Raw genomic sequence first — 21,573 nt, 5'->3', positions numbered from 1 at the left:
CACAGGCAAAGGATTAACCAAGTGAGCCATGGCGCCAGCCCATAAGGACCTTTGTATTTTAAAACATTCATAAGTATAACTGAAATTTAATTTTCTCCAATGATGAATAGATCTGTTACTTATTTAAATATCATGTTACATAAAAAGAAAAGTTCATAGATAAGGTAATTATAATGCATTAAAATGGTTTCAGCAGCTAATGATTTTTCTAGCTTTGCACATCTAATTTTTGGCATTATTAACAGTATAAAATTAATTTCCTCAAATCTAAATATATTCTAATTAAAAGTCATTAGACAACATCATATAACAAAATATCAACTTAATCTATTTCATAGCTTTTCATTTGTGGTTATAGAGGAAATTACACATCTATTAGAGAAGTGTATCAGATACAACAGTTATATGTTTGAAATATTCTCAAAGACAGAAAGCTACACTCTAATAATTTACAGGGTTGTCTTCTTCAAAATGCACATGTTACTGTGGCAGTTAGTGGACAAGGCTGAGATTTTTAATCATTCCTAGAAGCATCTAAGAACTTGTGGCAATGACAGTGCTGTGTCATTCCAAATTGATAGGGTCTGTGATGTGTTCCTGGAAGTTACTTGGGAAGGAAAAAATCCACACAAGCTCACTCTTCTGGGTAACAGTTATCATTTCAAATATTATAAATAATATCAGTTATTTCTGCTTCAATGCAACCTCCTCTTTTGTATCACTGTTATTATTGTATATCGATTTCTATGAAGAAATAGCTTGCTTCTAAGAAATGTTTCCCTTTTTTTCTGCCCGCTGCCCCCCTACCCCTAAGGGCAGCTCCAGCTGCGCTGCGCTCGCTCTGAGCTCCAGGATACTGCCAAACCAGCGCTGCCGTCATCGTCTCCTACCAGCCGCCATCATGATAATCTACCGGGACCTCATCAGCCATGATGAGATGTTCTCCGACATTTTCAAGATCCGGGAGATCGCGGGCGGACTGTGCCTGGAGGTGGAGGGGAAGATGGTCAGTAGGACAGAGGGTGACACTGATGATTCGCTCATCGGTGGGAATGCCTCCACGGAAGTCCCGGAAGGCGAAGGTACTAAAAGCACAGTGATCACTGGTGTTGATATTGTCATGAACCATCACCTGCAGGAAACCAGCTTCACAAAAGAAGCCTACAAGAAGTACATCAAAGATTACATGAAATCAATGAAAGGCAAACTTGAAGAACAAAGACCAGAGAGAGTAAAATCTTTTATGACAGGGGCTGCAGAACAAATCAAGCACATCCTTGCTAATTTCAAAAACTACCATTTCTATATTGGTGAAAACATGAACCCAGATGGCATGGTTGCTCTGCTGGACTACTGTGAGGATGGTGTGACCCCGTTTATGATTTTCTTTAAGGATGGTTTAGAGATGGAAAAATGTTAACAAAGTTGGCAATTTGGATCTATCGCTGCTCATTATAACTGGCTGCTGCTTGTCATCCACACACCACCAGGATTTACAGGAAGTGGGACTGATGCTATCTTGAGCTCCTCACTTATTTTGACCATGATTTACTTCAAGTGAAGGCATTGTTTTTAAGGCAAAAAGCATTGTCATGTAGGTTGTCTAAAAATAAAATGCATTTAAATTCATTTGAGAGAATGCCTATTAGATTAATGTACATTTAAGCTAAATCCATCCTGTAGTGTGTTCCTGGAGAAGCTAAAGCCTGGTTTGTAGACAACTACTAGAAAGTATAAGACTGTCTTCAAATAACTTCTACAGTGAAAACTGCTGGGACTGGAATACAAACTGAGAATCCAAAGTTAAATTCTGAATTACAGTAAAGGGAAAAACCATGCTCATAGCAGTGCCAACATTTGAAGTGGAGCCTTAACACATTTCATCACCTACAATGGAAGTAGCTAACTCTGGAGGAGATTACCAAAAGAATAAAAAGAGACTGATTGAGATGAAAAAAAAAAAAAAAGAAATGTATCCTGGATACAATGTCAAAGAAATATGAATTGTTATCTTGAACCCCTTAAGCTATATTGGAAGACTTTACTAGACATTGTCACATTCATACAACACATATTCATGCAGATGGATATGTGCATACACAAACTTACAAAAGGAATTGATTTATATCATTTCTTGAAACATTGACTGCAGTATCATATGAGCTACTTTCAGTAATGGCAACTGTCTTTATTTTAGTTTATTTAAAACTTTAAGTCATTATGTAATATTTGTTTTTTAATATGCTTTTTTTTTGACAGGCAGAGTGGACAGTGAGAGAGAGAGACAGAGAGAAAGGTCTTCCTTTGCTGTTGGTTCACCCTCCAATGGCCGCCGCAGCCGGTGCCCTGCGGCCAGCGCAAATTGTGCTGATCCAATGGCAGGAGCCATGTACTTATCCTGGTCTCCCATGGGGTGCAGGACCGAGGGACTTGGGCCATCCTCCCCTGCACTCCCTGGCCTCAGCAGAGAGCTGGCCTGGAAGAGAGGCAACCAGGACAGAATCCGGTGCCCTGACCGGGACTAGAGCCCGGTGTGCCAGCGCCACAAGGTTGAGGATTAGCCTAGTGAGCCGCGGTGCTGGCCTTTAATATGCTTTTGGTTGGGGCAATACTTCAACAGTGGTTCCCAACTTGCTTTAAAAACAGAAATATTGATAAGGTCGCCCACCTTGTGGAAGCTGAGCCGCGGGAGCCGCCAGGTCCGCCGGACCCACCGGAGCAGCCGCAGCAGCCAGAACCGCTGGAGCCGCTGGAGCCGCAGAGTCTGCAAGCCAGTGCTGGAAGGGGAGGTAAGCTAAAAACCTCTTGGTAACCCGAGACATTGGCGGGGAAAGGCAGAAAAAGCCTGCAGAGAAGGAGGCCTGAAACCCCACTGGGGAAAGTTCACCAGGCTGGCTGGAGGAGAGAAAAAATCGAATAAATTAGGGGAACCAGCATGGACATTTAACCTCTCTTTCCACTCACCATACAAAGCCCAGCAAGACAAAGGGCAGGTGCCATTTTACATAAGTAAAGCAGTGTGTGCCATTTTCCATATGTAAAGCAGGTGTCTCTCATTAGCCAAGCAGAAAAACCTGACTCTGGTAAGCAAACAAATACCCACAGGGGCCAGATTTCATACATCAACTACTGTCAATTCCATTCAGCTGTGTGGAATTACTTCCCAACTGAGTCAAAAAAAAAAAAAAAAAAAGAGAGAGAGAGAGAGAGAGAGAGAGAGAGAGCCAGCGTGAGAGCCAGCAAGAGAACAATCAGGGTGAATCACCTTTGGCACACCCTTAACCCTGTAGAACCAGAGCTCTCTGGCCACACCCATCACAGCCTCTAAGGATCCATCAGAAGCAGACAGTCCTCTTAATCTAGAGTCACAGTATAACGAGAAGAAAACAAAGAATATCTCCAATATGACAAACAAACACAAAAGCTGAGGTAACAAAAACAAAGAAGACACTATGACGCCCCCAAATGAAATAGACACCCCAATTCAAGGTTATGAAGATGATGAGATAGAAGAAATGCAAGAAGCAGATCTCAAAAAATTGATAAGAACATTAAGAAGTTCTCAAAAACAAATTCTTGAACTACAGAAATCCTTAATGGACAAGATAGAAAATCTCTCTCGTGAAAATGAAATATTAAGGAGGAATCAAGATGAAATGAAACAACCAGTAGAAAATGAAACTGTGATAGTGACGAGAAATCATAATGAAGTGAAGAATTCAATAGATCAAATGACAAACACATTAGAGAGCCTTACAAACAGAATGGGTGAAGCAGAAGAGAGAATATCGAACTTAGAAGACAGAGCACAGGAAAATATACCATCAAACCAAAGAAAAGAAGAGGAAATTAGAAATCTAAAAAATATTGTCAGGAATCTTCAGGATACTATTAAAAACCTAACATTTGGGTTCTTGGAGTTCCTGAAGGCATGGAGAGGGAGAAAGGATTAGAAGGCCTTTTTAGTGAGATATTAGCAGAAAATTTCCCAGGTTTGGAGAAGGACAGAGACATCCTAGTACAGGAAGCTCATAGAACCTCTAATAAACACGACCAAAAGAGATCCTCACCACGACACGTTGTAATTAAACTCACCACAGTGAAACAGAAAGAAAAGATCCTAAAATGTGCAAGAGAGAAATGTCAGATTACTCTCAGAGGATCTCCAATCAGACTCACAGCTGACTTCTCATCAGAAACCCTACAAGCTAGGAGGGAATGGCGAGATATAGCCAAGGTACTAAGAGAAAAACTGCCAGCCCAGAATATTATATCCTGCTAAGCTCTCATTTGTGAATGAAGGTGAAATAAAGACCTTTCACAACAAACAGAAATTGAAAGAATTTGTCACCACTCATCCAGCCCTGCAAAAAATGCTTAAAGATGTGTTACACACAGAAACATGGTCATCAATATGAAAGAAGGTAAATGAAGGAAATCTCACATAAATAGATCACAGGAAGTTCAAAACATATATCAGAAAATATCTTTGGCAAGTGGCAGGGCAAGGCTACTAATCAATAGTCACATTGAACGTTAATGGCCTGAACTGTCCAGTTTAAAGACACCGATTGGCTGATTGGCTTAAGGAACAAAACCCATCTATTTGCTGCCTAAAAGAAACACATCTTTCCGATAAAGATGCATACAGACTGAAAGTGAAAGGATGGAAAAAGATATACCATGCCAACAGAAATGAAAAAAGAGCGGGTGTAGCCATCTTAATATCGGACAACATAAACTTTACCACAAAAACCGTTAGGAGAGACAAAGAGGGGCACTATATAATGATTAAGGGATCAATTCAACAGGAAGATATAACGATTATCAATGTATATGCACCTAATTACAGGGCACCAGTTTATTTAAAAGATTTGTTAAGGGACTTAAAGGGAGACTTAGATTCCAATACAATAGTACTGGGGAACTTCAATACTCCTCTCTCAGAAACAGACAGATCAACCAGACAGAAGATCAACAAGGATACAGTAGATTTAAAAGACACTATAGCCCAAGTGGATCTAACAGATATCACAGAACTTTCAAGCCTATATTTAAAGATTTTAAATTCTTCTCAACAGTGCATGGAACCTTCTCTAGGACAGACCACATACTAGGCCATAAAGCAAGTCTCAGAAAAGTTAAAAGAATTAGAATCATACCATGCAGCTTCTCAGACCACAGTGGAATGAAGGTGGAAATTAGCAACTCAGGAATCCCTAGAGAGTATGCAAACATGGAGATTGAATAACATGCTCCTGAATGAACACTGGGTCATAGAAGAAATCAAAAGAGCAATCAAAAACTTTCTGGAAGTAAATGAAGATAACAACACAACATATCAAAACTATGGGTTACAGCAAAAGCAGTGTTGAGAGGAAAGTTTATATCAATAGGTGCCTAAATCAAGAAATTGGAAAGGCACCAAATAGATGAGCTTTCAATGCATCTCCAGGATCTAGAAAATCTTCAGCAAACCAGACCCAAATCTAGTAGGAGAAGAGAAATAATTAAAATCAGATAAGAAATCAACAGGATTGAATCCACAAAAACATTACAAAAAAATCAGCCAAACGAGGAGCTGGTTTTTTGAGAAAATAAACAAAATTGACACCCCATTGACCCAACTAATGAAAAAAAGAAGAGAAAAGACCCAAATCAATAAAATCAGAGATGAAAAAGGAAACATAACAACAGACACCACAGAAATAAAAAGAATCATCAGAAATTACTACAAGGACCTGTATGCCTGCAAACAGGGAAACCTATCAGAAATGGATAGATTCCTGGACACATGCAACCTACCTAAATTGAACCAGGAAGACATAGAAAACCTAAACAGACCCATAACTGAGACAGAAATTGATACAGTAATAAAGGCCCTCCCAACAAAGAAAAGCCCAGGACCAGACGGATTCACAGCTGAATTCTACCAGACATTTAAAGAAGAACTAACTCCAATTCTTCTCAAACTATTCAGAACAACTGAAAAAGAGGGAATCCTTCCAAATTCTTTCTATGAAGCCAGCATCACCTTAATTCCTAAGCCAGAAAAAGATGCAGCATTGAAAGAGAATTACAGACCAATATCCCTGATGAACATAGATGCAAAAATCCTCAATAAAATTCTCACCAATAGAATGCAACAACACATCAGAAAGATCATCCATCCAGACCAAGTGGGATTTATCCCTGGTATGCAGGGATGGTTCAACATTCGCAAATCAATCAATGTGATACACCACATTAACAGACTGCAGAAGAAAAACCATATGATTATCTCAATAGATGCAGAGAAAGCAATTGATAAAATACAACACCCTTTCATGATGAAAACTCTAAGCAAACTGGGTATGGAAAGAACATTCCTCAATATAATCAAAGCAGTTTATGAAAAACCCATGGCCAACATCATATTGAATGGGGAAAAGTTGGAAGCATTTCCACTGAGATCTGGTACCAGACAGGGATGCCCACTCTCACCACTGCTATTCAATATAGTTCTGGAGGTTCTTGCCAGAGCTATTAGGCAAGAAAAAGAAATTAAAGGGATACAAATTGGGAAGGAAGAACTCAAACTATCCCTCTTTGCAGATGATATGATTCTTTACTTAGGGGACCCAACGAACTCTACTAAGAGACTATTGGAACTCATAGAAGAGTTTGGCAAAGTAGCAGGATATAAAATTAATGCACAAAAATCAACAGACTTGTATACACAGGCAATACCATGGCTGAGGAAGAACTTCTAAGATCAATCCCATTCACAATAGCTACAAAAACAATCAAATACCTTGGAATAAACTTAACCAAGGACGTTCAAGATCTCTACGATGAAAATTACAAAACCTTATAGAAAGAAATAGTAAAGGATACCAAAAAATGGAAAAATCTTCCATGCTCATGGATTGGAAGAATCAATATCATCAAAATGTCCATTCTCCCAAAAGCAATGTACAGATTCAATGCAATACCAATCAAGATACCGAAGACCTTCTTCTCAGATCTGGAAAAAATGATGCTGAAATTCATATGGAGACACAGGAGACCTCGAATAGCTAAAGCAATCTTGTACAACAAAAACAAAGCCGGAGGCATCAAAATACCAGATTTCAGGGCATACTACAGGGCAGTTATTATCAAAACAGCATCGTACTGGTACAGAAACAGATGGATAGACCAATGGAACAGAATTGAAACACCAGAAATCAATCCAAACATCTATTGCCAACTCATACTTGATCAAGGATACAAAACCAATCCCTGGAGTAAGGACAGTCTATTCAATAAATGGTGCTGGGAAAACTGGATTTCCACATGCGGAATCATGAAGCAAGATCCCTACCTTTCACCTTACACAAAAATGCACTCAACATGGATTAAAGACTTAAATCTACGACCCAACACCATCAAATTATTAGAGAGCATTGGAAAAACCCTGCAAGATATAGGTACCGGCAATGACTTCTTGGAATACACCCTAGAAGCACAGGCAGTCAAAGCCAAAATTAACATTTGGGATTGCATCAAATTGAGAAGTTTCTGTTCTGCAAAAGAAACAGTCAGGAAAGTGAAGAGACAACCGACAGAATGGGAAAATATATTTGCAAACTATGCAACTGATAAAGGGTTAATAACCAGAATCTACAAAGAAATCAAGAAACTCCACAACATCAAAACAAACAACCCACTTAAGAGCTGGGCCAAGGACCTCAACAGACATTTTTCAAAAGAGGAAATCCAAATGGCCAACAGACACATGAAAAAATGTTCAAGATCACTAGCAATCAGGGAAATGCAAATCAAAACCACAATGAGGTTTCACCTCACCCCGGTTAGAATGGCTCACATTCAGAAATCTACCAACAATAGATGCTGGCGAGGATGTGGGGAAAAAGGGACACTTGTCGCTCCCCCTCTTCGTGGAGGAACGACACAGGACCCTGCGCTGTTCTTTCGTCTGCTCGGCCCTCCCCGGGTTTGCTGCTGGTTCTTCCCGGGTTGGCTGCAGTCCCTTCCACCTCCGTGGAGGGGCGGGCCCCCCTGCCACATTCCCCACTTCCGCAGGGGAGTGGCACACCACCGGCCGGCTCTCTGGGGGACTGCACAGGTGTTCCTTCAGCTAGATGTTCCCCATAGATGTTCCTCGTGCATGCCGTCTCTCTCCTCCTTTATAGTCCTCCTCTGCCAATCCCAACTCGGCTGCCCACACGCCGAGTACGCTGCTCTCCTCCAATCAGGAGCAAGTCCTACAGTTTATTAGTTGAACTGGAGGCAGCTGTGCGGAAGCTGTTTACTTCTCTCCCAGCGCCATATTGTGGGAGAGCAGATGCATAGAATAAGTCTTAATTCCAGTAACTCAGTCCAGTCCGGATTGCTCCCCACAGACACTAACCCACTGTTGGTGGGAATGCAAACTGTTTAAGCCACTATGGAAGTCAGTCTGGAGATTCCTCAGAAACCTGAATATAACCCTACCATTCAACCCAGCCATCCCACTCCTTGGAATTTACCCAAAGGAAATGAAATTGGCAAACAAAAAGGCTGTCTGCACCTTAATGTTTATTGCAGTTCAATTCACAATAGCTATGACCTGAAACCAACCCAAATGCCTATCAACAGTAGACTGGATAATGAAAAGAACAGGTCATCAAAGAATCAAAGAAGGAGGTACCTTTCTCTAAAGGGAGGAGAGAACTTCCACTTTGACTATGACCTTGTCTAAATATGATCAGAGTTGGTAAACTCAAAAGGCTTCCATAGCCTTGGTGACTCATGACAAGAGCCTAGGGTGATTACTGAAGCCATAAACAAGAGTGTCAATTTGTTAAGTCAACAACAGGAGTCACTGTGCACTTACTTCTCATGTAGTATCTCTGTCCTTAATGTGCTGTACATTGTGATTTAATGCTATAACTAGTACTCAAACAGTCTTTTTCACTTTGTGTTTCTATGTGGGAGCAAACTGTTGAAATCTTTACTTAATATATGCTAAACTGATCTTCTGTATATAAAGAGAATTGAAAACGAATCTTGATGTGAATGGAAGGGGGGAGGGTGAGGGAAAGGGGAGGGTTGTGGGTGGGAGGGAATTTATGCGGGGGGGAGCCATTGTAATCCATAAGCTGTACTTTGGAAATTTATATTCATTAAATAAAAGTTAAAAAAAAAGAAATATTGATGTTAAAGTGATTTGGAAATTTAAGTACTGGGATGATCTAATTATATTCCTTATTTGTAATGCTTCATAATTACTTCATAGCTGATACAATAGAAGTACACACAAAAGCAGTTTAAAGTGTTTTTGGATAAACTATTTGTTTTCAATTTTGTATCCAATATAAATTGTTCGGCATTTTCACATTCTGATTATTTGTGTGATGTGACTAATTACTTCTAATGCATATTTCTAAAATGGCGATTGACTCAGAACCAGCTATGGGTTTTCTTGGTTTGACATTTATAGCATCGTGTGCATTCTTAGAGTTTTTTCAAATCTCCATTGCTTCAGTGATTTCTTGATGCTAGAGTTTCCTAGTGCTTTTCCCAATAAACTGCATAATTATTTGTATATGATTAACCCCAAAGGTATCTTATAGTTATGAAATATGTTGTACATACCAAAATGAATTTAAAATTTAAAAAAGAAAGACATAAATAAAATATACCAGTACTGGTTAATTAATATTAAGAAATGTATCATATAAAGTATTAATAATAGGGTCAATTATGGGGCTGTGTATGAGAACTCTCAGTATTTCTTGTAATAGTAAGCATTCTGTAAAATTAAAAATGTATGTAAAGCCTTTCTCCACCATTTTTTACTACTCTTTCCCTAAACTCTAAGGACATCAGTTCTAAGGAGATTTCGGTGATAATTGGTTGTATTGGTTCTGATAATTGGTTCTGTAAGGAAGAACAAGACACATTTCATCACAGGTAGTAATTCTGACTTCAGCTGAAACCAAATCATAACCATCAGATTTAATCCTCATTTAATTTTGCATATCTCAAAATATGACTTCTCTTCCAGCCCTAATTTTCTAATCTTAATCTTTTTTTTTATTTGACAGGCAGAATTAGACAGTGAGAGAGAGAGACAGATAGAAAGTTCTTCCTTCCATTGGTTCATCCCCCAAATGGCTGCTACGGCCAGTGCACTGTGCCGATCCAAAGCCAGGAGCCAGGTGCTTCCTCCCAGTCTCCCATGCGGGTTCAGGGGCCCAAGCACTAGGGCCATCCTCCACTGCCTTCCCAGGCCACAGCAGAGAGCTGGACTGGAAGAGGAGCAACTGGGACTAGAACCTGACGCCCATATCGGATGCTGGTGCCGCAGGCAGAGGATTAACCAAGTGAGCCATGGTGCTGGCCCCCTAATCCTAATCTTCTTCCATCTCTAATCCACCACTGTTTTCATTGAGTTGTTGGAACTCAAGAATTGTCACTATGGTACATAATGTCCTAAATCCTCAAACTTTTCTCTGATTAATCCCTTCACCTTCTTCCTCAGATTTTACTTTGACTCTCCTATGAGGTCACTGCTTCCACCATGATCCTTGCAAATGGCTTCTCTTTCCCATTTGAAATAGGTAGTCCTCATATATATATATATATATATATATATATATACACACATATATATATTCTTCATTGTTATTTTCATATTATCAAAAATTTGTCTGCAAGCACAGTTCCAAAATCACTTCCAAGAAGCTCATGCGATCAAACTGTAGCATTCTCATAAGCCTGTAGTCATTCTGTTTAGTTTTCCTTGTCCAGAGATGATTTTCATACTTGTCTCACTGATATTCACTCTATCAGTGTCCTGACTGTGATTCTTCAAAATCATGTAGTCAACGTAAATGTTCCATCTGGCATCCAGATATTGTATTCCTTCTCCACACTCTCATTAGTGTTTCCTCCATCTTACATTCCTATTAAGATACTCTACCACAGGTCATAGTAATAAATGCATAACATCCAAAATCTCAATTTCAATTTCAGGCACTTACCTCTTAGCACACTATCTGCAATAAATAAACTTAATTTTTTGTATAACTTAGGTGAATTGAAGGTACCATTCTCTTAGGTCTGTTTTACAGTCTGTTTCTTTATCTCCATAAATTTATAAATCCCATCTTTTTCTTTTCAAATAATAATGTTGCTATTTCTATGCCTTTCAATGAAAAATCACTAAGTTATTTTTTACTTTTGTAGTTTGCACAGAGATCTAAATTGTCTGTGTTTAGATAAACAATATGAGATGTCGTTGTCCTTGTTTGTTTGTTTAGTCTCATTTCATCATAATCCCCAAATAATCTTTCCTAATGTTGTTTTTAAGATTTCTGTATTCAAGAATGGGAAAAAAGACCCAGCTGAAAATGCCAGGAAAGCCCTTAGCAAAACTGAGGACTGCCTGTTAGTCTAGGGAGTTGATAACTAGTGTATTTGTTTCTCTTTTATTCTTCTCTCTTATCTAAGAAATTATTCATCAGAAGTTCAATTTTACATTTCCCCAGTACCAAATATACTGAGATAGATTGTAATTAGAATACATATGCCTTCATTTAGCTTTCATAGATATCCTGTCAGTATTCCTAAACAAGGAAAGCCCTTTTCCCTATTTATTGAATTCCGTATTATTAATTCAAGGATTTCCTCCAGATGTTACCCACTCTCTTTAACAGCATTCCTTTTTCTCCTACACTGTGTCTTCTGCATCAATACACTAATACTCTGTATTAGCTCCATCTGAAATTTAAAGATTAAGGGGCTGACATTTTGCTTTGTGATTAAGTTGTCAGGAAGAAAACCCATATCCTGTATCAGAGTGCCTGAATTGAGTACCAGCTCCACGTTTGATTACAGTTTCCTGCTTATCTTCACCCCAGGGTGAAAGGTCCTTAGGTCACTGTCACCCACTTGGGAGAATTGAATTGAGTTCTCATCTCCTGGCTTTGACGTGGCTCTGCCCGGATTATTTTGGACATCTGAGGAGTAAATCAGTGGACAGAATGTCTCTCTCTGTCTGTCTCTCTTTCTTTGTCTCTGTTAATCTACCTTTAGAAAATTAAATTTAAAAAGATGAAAAAATATTCTGTCAATATTAGATTCTTAGTAATCTCTCATTTCAAGAAAAGCACTTAAAACTGCGTACATTCACAATCATCATTTCACCTTCTCCTATTATCCTTGGATCCCATTCAGTTGTACCCAGAATTCCATGAAGCAGGTGCCAAAAAGATCACTAAAGATCTTCATATTGGCCAAGATTTTAGTTAATTCCCAGTCCTCCTATTAGCAGACAGATTAGCAATATTTGTTTACTTCGGAAACAGTGCTTTCATTAAACTTTACAGTAGCAAGATCTCCTTATTCTCTTCTTTGTCCTTCTTAATCTATTTTGGTGAGTCTCTGTCTTCTTGCTCATGAAATTTTGAAGAGTATCCTGGGATTATATCCTAGCATAATTTTTCTTCTCTCTTCACAGTCATTGCTCAAGCAATCATATCCAGATCTGATGTCATCTCAATTGAAATACTTCCAAGATTTTATGGACATCTCAAAACTTGCCTGAATCTGAGACATTATCTAGACACCTGCCCAATATATCCACTTGTGACATTATTAAGTTGTTCTCTTCACTGTCCTCTGGATGAATGTCTAGTATTTGCTAGCTTCCTTAGAATTCATTTAAGCTTGGGATCATTTCCAGTCAGGGATGATACAAACTATAGTACCCAAACTCTCTTGTTAGATGAATTCTTGTTGGTTTCTGTTTATGTGAGACATTGGCCAGGAGATGGGTGATGACTGGAATTATGCATTAGTATGCATTGGAGAATGTCTCTGGCAATGGCTATCCCAGCAGCGCTGGTGGAAATGGCAGTATTCAGGATAACTAAGGGAATAGGAGTAACAGGAAGCAACAGGATTGTGCTTACAGGAAAAATGGCACTAGTAGCAGGTGCACACATTGAATAGAAATGAGCCATGGGTTTCTGCTAAGCCAGTTCAAACACAGCAGCAGAAGCTCAGCTGGGATAGCAATCCTGGCTTGAGTAATACACTCTCCCTCCCCTTTATTCAGCTACAAAAGTAACAGTGATTTCCCACAGTTTCTCATCACTTGGGAATACTGCCCATCCTTTTTGTACAGTCCTTGAAGTATACTTTTGCAAAACAGATTAAATTAAATTGCCTCCATACAATTCCTAGAGTAGTTTCTTTTTTTTGCATGAGTGAACACATACTGATAGTTTGCAGAGCCACCAGGTCACTGGAGGAACACAACTGTTGTAGTTAGCTATCTGAAATAATTGGGCTTAAAAAAATTAATGACATTTTCATCAATGGAAAACAAACTAGTAGAGGCACTGATGTCATTAGCAGATAAATGCGGTGAATGTTGACTTTTTGATCTTCCTTCTTCACAAGAATAAGCAAATGTCCCTTTGGACAAGCAACAATTGCATCCTATTGGAAAGATTAATGATTATTCAGGTTTCTGGAGGAATCTGGAAAACATTATGCTGAGTGAATTGAGCCAGTCCCAAAGGGACAAATATCATATGTTCTCCCTGATCGGCAACAACTAACTGAGCACCAAAGGGGAAACCTGTTGAAGTGAAATGGACACTATGAGAAACAGTGACTTGATCAGCCCTTGTCCTACCTGTTGATGTACAATGTAATACTTTATCCCTTTTAGTATTTTTTTTGTTCTACTTATGAACTCTGTAATTAGCACAAAATTATTCTTAGGTGTTTAAATTTAACTGAAAAGTGATCCCTGTTAAATATAAGAGTGGGAATAAGAGAGGGAGGAGATGTATAATTTGGGACATGCTCAATCGGACTTGCCCCAAATGGTGGAGTTAGAATCATGCCAGGGGATTCCAATACAATGCCATCTCACTAGTCCAAGTGATCAATTTCAGTTCACAATTGATCACACTGATAGGTCTAAGAGTCAAAGAGATCACACAAACAAGACTAGCATCTGCTAATACTGATAGAATAAAAAAGGGAGAGAACGATCCAACATGGGAAGCAGGATACACAGTAGACTTATAGAATGGCAGATGTCCTAAACAGCAGTCTGGCCTCAGAATCAGCCCTTAAGGCAGTCGGATCTGGCTGAAGAGCCCATGAGAGTATTTTAGGCATGGAAAGCCAAGACACTCTGGAAAAAAAAAAAAAAAAGCTTAAATGAAAGATCTCTGCAAGTGAGATCCCAGTGGAAAGAACAGGGCCATCAAATAAGGAGGTACCTTTCTCTGAAGTGAGAAGAGAACTTCCATTTTGACTATTACCCTGTCTGAATAAGATCAAATTTGGCAAACTCAAAAGGCTTCCATAGCCTTGGCAACTCATGCCTAGAGCCTAGGGAGATTACTGACGCCATAAACAAGAGTGTCAAATTGTTAAGTCAACAACAGGAGTCACTGTGTACTTACTTCTCATGTGGGATCTGTCCTTAATTTGTTGTCCCATGTGAAGTAATGCTATAACTAGTACTGAAACAGTGTTTTACACTTTGTGTTTCTGCGTGGGTGCAAACTGATGAAATCTTTACTTAATATATACTGAATTGATCTTCTGTATATAAAGATAACTGAAAATGAATCTTGATGTGAATGGAATGGGAGAGGGAGAGGGAGATGGGAGGGGTGTGAGTGGGAGGGAAGTTATGGGGGGGAAAACCATTGTAATCCATAAGCTGTACTTTGGAAATTTATATTTACTAAATAAAAGTTAAAAAAGATTAATAATTATTCTATTTTGCTGAGTATACAAAATAATGGAAAGTGTCAAATGGTGTCTTGACTCCTAGTTCCACCCCACACTTCCTAGAGATAGGAAACTTGTAAATTATGATTTTTAATCTCTGTTCTTAAACGTCTTTCTCATTGCATCCTTCCAATGAAAAAATGAACAATGGATTTATCTGTAGCAGAAAGGGGAATATAAATCATTTTTTCCAACTTTATGGTAACTAGTCTTTGTGTGGTTATAAATTATAGGCCTAGAAGGGATGGTTGAAATTTTAGTTAAAAAAAAAAAAAGAAAAAAAAAACCCTCATCCTACATTTCCATTGCTGGGTAATCTGAGGAGTCTGTTCTGTCTCCTACCTCAGAGATGTACTCTGCCTCTGGAATACTGTTAGCTGTCTTGGCAGAAGGGAAGACTTAAAGAGACACATGGCATCTAGAGCTTATTTTCATATCTCATTGACCAAAGAGAGTCAATCTGCCACACCAAACTCCCAAATCATCAGGAAGATGGAGATACTTTGAGAACAGTATTAATAGTGACTGTAATTATCTTCCATCACAAGAAATTTCTGTGCTTCCAATACCTTTGTGAATCATTACCAGCAAGAAAATACACATGCTAAAAAGTAGAAAAGAAGAAAAATAAAACAAATAAAAACTTAAAGAATCTTCAGCTTTGTGACTATCTTTAATGAAAGCATCGTTTAAATCAGTGCTTCCTCATGAGATTCGGTATTGATATGGATAGCATTATCTCAGTAGATCTCTAGATAAAATTTATTACCTTCTGTGAGTCAAAACCTCATTTGGATTCCAACACATCTCACTTAATCTCTTCATCATTTACTAACAAGTAACAACCAGGAAAGAATGGTGTAAGAAAGGAGTCATTGTTATTCCATGTACTCAGTTTTTTTAAGCAAAGGAGAAATCTGGATCCAACTCTGCTTTACACGGCACATATCAAGGCATCAGAAATCTGGCCACCTAAAACTTTCCATAGCTCCTACATTGATCCAAGCTGCAAACAATTCTCATGACATATTTGATTAAAAGAATTTCTTCCTGATCTTCCTGTTTATATATGTGAATGATATCTCACTCCTTCAATTAATTAGTCCTGTGCTCAAACTTCAGGTCTTTCTCTTTCTTTGAAAGATTTGAATGAGTTCCCACATAATATTCTTTCTATATATATGGCTTGATTTATTTTATTTTGTGGCAATGTTTACCTTTTAAACATTCCATATCTATTTTGTTTATCTATCTATTATCTGTCTTCCAAACTAAGATGTAGATTACACCAAGACATTAAATTTTCCTGAGTTTCTGAAGAACATAGAAAATATACAAGCTTAGTGAATGATTGAATGAATTCTGTGCTTAGGTAAATTAAGCAATATTTTATGGGCTTTTTGGTACTTCTGACATCCTTTGTTTACACAAAAGTACTTAGTATATAATAACCCTGATGTTATGAATACAAGCCTTTTTCCTCATTCTAAGGTCTTCTGAATCTACAGTGCTACATGTTAATGTTAGATATTAGCCACACTATTGATGGATTCAATTTGCACTGCAATAGACAGATATAAAAGTGAAATGGAAATAAATTTATTAAACAAAGTCAATGGAACATGCCTTATCTATTTAGAGACTTTAAATAATGATTGAAATAATAGGATTTGTTATTTTTAAATCAGTTTCATGCATTTAACCATTAGTTGTACAGATTTTTATTAGTCCTCGGATATACCAGGGAGTAGTGAGAAACAATTTCTTACACCATTCTTTCCTGGTTGTTACTTGTGAGTAAATGCTGAAAAGATTAAGTGAGATGTGATGGTTTTGACTCACAGAAGGTAATAAATGTTATATAAGATCTACTGAGATAATGCTGTCCATATCAATACCAAATCTCATTTTTGAAAATTATTTTAGCTAATATGGGTAAATTACTAAAAATGTAAATTAGTAAAGTTGCTGAAAATCATTAAGTAGAAAAAATGAACACAAAGTCTGACAGAAACAATTTATAACACACAGACATTAAAAACATACTTATGTGCCCTTTATCCATTTGATAATTGTGATACATAAAAGTAATTGCTATGTTTGAACTCAAATTCTTTGAATTCATTTTCATTGAAAGTTGTTTAAAAGAGTTTTATGTTATAATCCCTGTAAATTAAACCTATTCTTATTTTAAGCAAGTATTTTAAAAATTATTGTCATTATTATATAAAGAAATAGAACTATTTATGAAATTTTAGTGTTACAGAAATTCTTATAAATTAAAATAATATTTGTTATAGCTATATAGCATTTTTCATCTGCCTACATGTCAGTATTTAATGTTACTTGATTTGTAAAAATGTCACACAGAAAAAAATACAAAACCTGTCAAAATGATAACACACAAACCAGTAAGAACAGCAGATATCATATGTTTTCCCTGATCAGGGATAACTAATAGAGTACCTAAAATGCAATGTATTGGAGAGAAATGGACATTTTGAGATTCGGTGATCATTTACAACCCTTGTCTTTTCTGTTGAGGATCAGTGTTTTTGTTTTGTTTTGTGTTGTTTTTTGTCATACTATTTGTTGACTCTTTTCCTTAGTGTAGGGTTAACTTTACAATCATTAAGTAAACCGAAAGTAGGTCTCTGTAAAAATTGAATGTGGGAAAGGGAGAGGGGGAGGAAGAAGGCTTGGAACAGGGGTGGGAGGGAGGGAATTACCACTACATTCCTAAATCTGTATATATGAAATACATGAAATTTATGTAACTTAAATAAATTAAAAAAAACAGAAATAATCAGAATAATGTGTAAAATTTCTTTTTCTTAATTAAGTCGATTATATCAAGAATGTTACCAAGATCAAGAATGTAAGAAAAATATTGGAAAACACTTTGTTTGAATAAATCTGTGATGAATAATAGCTAGTGAGAATATTAAGGAAGGATTGTAGAAGCAACCACACCCAATGCTTAATCATTGTACAGAGAGATTGTACAAAGGATCTTCGAAAAGGATAAAGAAAATGGATATTATGATAATATCATGTAAGGATTTATCAGCTTCATTTTTATGCAGTATCTATAAATAAATTTATTGAAATGGAACCAGTAATACTACAGTATTTCTGTGCTGAGCGCTCCCCTCCCCAAGTCCATTCCTACACTGTAGAGGCACAGAGATTACAGTTTTTATTCCACTTCTTCACAACATTTACAAGTAAATTCTTGTAATTCTATCAATATATTTTGTTAATTGCAATATGTGAAAACAGTTTTTTTAACTTTTTTTTCAGAATAGAGTTCAATTTATATAATAAACACTGTAGAGTTGTGCATAGAGTCCACATATAAATCATGCATAAATTCTGCCTTTATTAAAGTTGTATATTGGTATATTTGTCACAATTTATTTAAAAGATTTATTTATTTTATTTGAAAGAGGTACAGAGAGGGAATGAGAGAGCAAAAGAGAAATATCTTCCATCCACTGGTTTACTCCCCAGATGGCTGTGACTGCTAGCTGGAAGCCTGAAGCCAGGTGTCAGGAGCTTCCTCCGTGTCTCTCACATGGCTGCAGGGACCTAAGCACGTAGGCCATCCTCCATTGCCCTTCCCAGGCCATTAGCAGGAAGCTGGATCAGAAGTGGAGCAGCAAGGACTCTAGCTGGTGCCCATATGGGATGCTGGCACTGCAGGCAGCAGCTTTGCCTGCTATGCGACAAGGCTGGCACCTGTCAAAATCCTTAAACTACACTCATTTCTAATATTACCTTTCCATACTGCCTCTATCCCGCCTACCCCTCCAAGCCTTTACTTATCAACATTCTATGATCATGATGACTCTTTTTATTTTATTTCTCACATATGAGGGAAAACACATGGTATTTGTCTTTCTGTGTGAAACTTACTCCACTTAACATGATGTTGAGTTAATTCATCTATTTTGCTGCAAATGATGGGATTTTCACTCTTTTTATGACTGAACTGAATTCCTTGTATATATATAATATATGTATATAAATATATATTATATATATTATATATTTTATATATATTATATTTTATTATATGTACTATATTATATATTATTATATATACCATAATATATTATTATATATGTATATATTATATATTAATAATATATTATATTATTAATTAATTATGATTTATTTATTTTATTATATATATATTTTAACTTTTATTTCATGAATATAAATTTCCAAAGTACAGAATATTGATTACAATGACTTCCCCCCCATAACGTCCCTCCCACCCGCAACCCTCCCCTTTCCCACTCCCTCTCCCCTTCCATTCACATCAAGATTCATTTTCGATTCTCTGTATATACAGAAGATCAGTTTAGCATACATTAAGTAAAGATTTCAACAGTTTGCTCCCACACAGAAACATAAAGTGAAAAATACTGTTTGAGTACTAGTTATAGCATTAAATCTCAATGTACAGCACACTAAGGACAAAGATCCTACATGAGGAATAAGTGCACAGTGACTCCTGTTGTTGACTTAACAAATTGACACTCTTGTTTATGGCCTCAGTAATCACCCTAGGCTCTTGTCATGAGCTGCCAAGGCTATGGAAGCCCCCTGGGTTCATATTTTATTATATATTATTATATATATGTATATATCCCTGTATATATACCATGTAGTCATTTTTTAAATTTTTTAACTTACTTATTTTTTGACAGGCAGAGTGGACACAGAGAGAGAGACAGAGAGAGAGAGACAGAGAGAAAGGTCTTCCTTTGCCGTTGATTCACCCTTCAATGGCCGCCGTGGCTGGCGCGCTGCAGCCGGCGCACCACGCTGATCCGATGGCAGGAGCCAGGTGCTTCTCCTGGTCTCTGTGGGGTGCAGAGCCCAAGCACTTGGGCCATCCTCCACTGTACTCTCTGGCCACAGCAGAGAGCTGGCCTGGAAGAGGGGCAACCGGGACAGAATCCGGCGCTCCGACTGAGACTAGAACCCGGTGTGCCGGCCCCGCAAGGCGGAGGATTAGCCTAGTGAGTCGTGGCGCCAGCCTCATATAGTCATTTTGATTCATCTAATGATGGACACCTTGTTGATTCCATATTTTGGCTGTTGTATACAGTGCTGCAGTAAATATGGTGTAGCAAGTATCTCCTTGATACAATAATTTCTTATCTTTTGGATATATAACCACTACTGGGACTGCTGGGTCATGTGACAGTTCTATTTTTAGTATTTAAGAAATCTCCATACTGCTTTCCCTACCAGTTGAACTAGTTTATATACTAATTTATACCAACAGTGTATAAGAGTTCCCCTGTACCGTCATCCATAACCAACACTTGATACTATTTCATATTTGATAATAACCAATATGACAGAGGCAAGGTGATATCCCATAGTTGTTTTGATTTGCACTTCACCAAGGGCTAATGAATCTGAGCTTCTTCTCATCTATTTGTTGTCCTTTTGGGAAGTGTCTATTCAAGTACTTTGCCCATTTCTTGACTGGATTGGTTGTTTTGTTGTTGAGTTCTCTGAATTCCTGATATACTCTGGATATTAATCATTTGTCAGATAAGTAGGTAGCAAATATTTTCTCCCATTCTGCTGGATGTTTCTTCAATGCATTGGTTTGTTTCCTTTGCTGTACAGAAGCTTCTGTGTTTCACATAATCCTATTAGTCTGTTTGTGATTTGTTGCCTTCACATTTTGGGGTTTTACCCAAAAAATCATTGCTTATACCAATGTTGTGGAGGGGGGAAAACCCTGTATGTTTTCTTCTAAAAATTTCCAAGTTTCAATCCACATATTTAGGTCTTTAGGTATTTAAAACATATCCTTTTTAAATATCATGAAAGGTAGGAATCTAATTTAATTATTCTACATAAGTCTATACAGCTTTGGCAGAACCATTTATTTATATTCTCCAATGTATATTCTTGATACCTTTGTCAAAAATAAGTTGGATTTATTTCTGTGGATTAATTTCTGAGTAGAACTTCTTTTACATTGATGTATTTGTATATATGGCATTGCATTGCTCTTTTAACTACTATAGCTTCATACCTGGCTTTGAAATCAGGTATTGCTATGCCTCCAGTTTGATGTGTGTGTGTGTGCATATGTGTGCGTGTGTATGTGTTTTCTTCAGAATTGCTTTGGGTATTCTTGTTTTTTTTCTGGTTCCATATGAATTTTAGGATTTTTTTCTAATATTGTAAAGGATAGCACTGATATTTTGATGGGGATGCATTGAATCTGTAGACTGTCTTAGGTAATCTGGACATTTTAACAGTACTAATTATTACCATTCATGAATACAAAATATCATTCCATTTTTTGTACCCTTAATGAATCATTTTTTTTAAGATTTATCCATTTAGCCTAGTGGAACAGCAGGTTATTTGAAACTCAGAGTTACACAGAAAGAGAAGAAGAGGCAGAGAGAGAGAGAGGTCTTCCAGTCGCTGGTTCACTCCCCAATTGGCTGCAACAGCTGGAGTTGTGCTGATCTGAAGCCAGGAGCCAGGAGCCGAGAGCTTTTTCCAGGTCTCCCACACAGATGTAGGGGCACAAGGACTTGGCTTTTCCAAGCCCTAGCAGAGAACTGGATCAGAAGTAGAGCAGCCAGGACCCTAGCCAGAGTCTATATGGGATGCTGGCAGTGCAGGCGATAGCTTTACCTGCTAGGCCACAGTGTTGGCCCTGATGAATCCTTTCATCAGTGTTTTTTAATTTTCAATCAACATTCCTTTCACTACTTTGGTTAAATTTAT

At 37.6% G+C, this 21,573-nt stretch overlaps 1 pseudogene; it reads left to right on the top strand.

Annotated features, from left to right (window-relative positions):
• Window positions 1-885: 885 nt before the first annotated feature.
• Window positions 886-1,948, top strand: LOC100355296 (translationally-controlled tumor protein pseudogene; annotated as a pseudogene).
• The last annotated feature ends 19,625 nt before the right edge of the window (window positions 1,949-21,573 follow it).

The sequence above is a fragment of the Oryctolagus cuniculus genome, chromosome 14, assembly GCF_964237555.1.
Source record: "Oryctolagus cuniculus chromosome 14, mOryCun1.1, whole genome shotgun sequence".
Lineage (NCBI taxonomy): Eukaryota > Metazoa > Chordata > Mammalia > Lagomorpha > Leporidae > Oryctolagus > Oryctolagus cuniculus.
The sequence above is the reverse complement of the archived record's forward strand: the minus strand, read 5'-3'. Positions and strand labels throughout refer to the sequence as shown.